Raw genomic sequence first — 1,433 nt, 5'->3', positions numbered from 1 at the left:
TTGATTTTGGCTCAGATTGTGATCTCACAGTTTGTGAGATTGTGCCCTACATTGGGCTCTGTACTGACAGTGTAGAGCCTGCTTGGGATTCTCTCCCTCTCTCTCTGCCCCCTCCCACTTGTGTGTACTCACACACACACTCTCTTTTATCTCTCAAAATAAATAAACATTTTTGAAAAAAGGAACAAAGAAGTTTGGAGGATGGCCCACATAGCTGAGACCAGCATTCTGTGGGAAAGACACTGCTCAGCTGGGGCTGATGACTCAGGTGTTCAGAAGGGTCCCTGTGGAGCTGGGACTCAGCTGGTATAGACATTGTGTGAAGAAGAAGGTTGGATACGGGAGTATGGAACAAACTGCTACTGGAGCTAGGCATTATTGCTGGGGCAAAGAACCATGCTGATGTGACAGTGGAAGCTGACAGGAAGAAGCCCAACCCTTTCCTTTCCCTCCTCCTGCTTTCTGGTCTCCCTCTAGTGTTCTCTATTGGCAGAGCCTCATGGGAGCCAGCCTGCAAAGCAGCAACATGGTGTGTGGGGTCCCAGCCACATCATCAGAGTATAGAACAGTACATTTGAATCTGAAAAATAACAGCTTAATAGCCAGCACACTATTTTGTTTGTAATACTCTGTTATTTGCCCATAATTCTGCTCACTATTGTCTTGGACCCAGCTTCGATAATGATGTTTTTAGGTACCCATTGAAAAAAAGTGAAAAAAGAAAAAAAAATTTTTTAAAAAGACTAAATAAAAGTCAAGAAACCTTGACTAGAACCTGCTCTGCCAGGATGATATTAAAAAAAAAAAAAAAAAAAAAAAAAAAAAACTAAGAAAATAAATAAATAAATGCTATGTTGCTTGGGAAGGAATCAAAAATCATCTAATCTTGTCTACTTGCTTTATACAATATTTTAATAATTTGATAGAGGAGGAATTATTTACTATCTATATGCAACCTGTTTTGTTCTTCTATGAAATAGGAGTACCAGAACAAATGACCAAAATGTGGTTTGTCCATCTCACCACTCTGCCAACATTCCTCCCACCAACCACACCCAATCATTCAATAAATATGTAACTAAACATTAGGCAGTGTGCTAAGCCCTGAAAATGGAGTTCCTGTCTTCAGGAGTACTACAATTTATGGAGGAAATGGAAAGACAAGTAGCAGATTATGAGTGTTTTAGCTATTCTGACAGATGTATGCACAGAGCATTAGGCAAACTAATGGAGTAGGAGCACTTATTCCAAACTAAATGTGGAGCTCGAGATGAATTTTGAAGGAAGAATGAGAATTCTCTGAAAAGAGAAGAATAAGTAGGAAAGAAACAGGAAGCCATTCCAGGTAGCAGGAACAGTATGTGCAAAAATTAGGATATGAGAAGAAGTTGTTTTCAGTTCCCACCAGGGCATGAAGCCAAGACAGATCACAA

This window comes from Panthera uncia, chromosome C2 (genome assembly GCF_023721935.1).
Source record: "Panthera uncia isolate 11264 chromosome C2, Puncia_PCG_1.0, whole genome shotgun sequence".
Lineage (NCBI taxonomy): Eukaryota > Metazoa > Chordata > Mammalia > Carnivora > Felidae > Panthera > Panthera uncia.
This window is presented reverse-complemented; position numbering follows the sequence as displayed.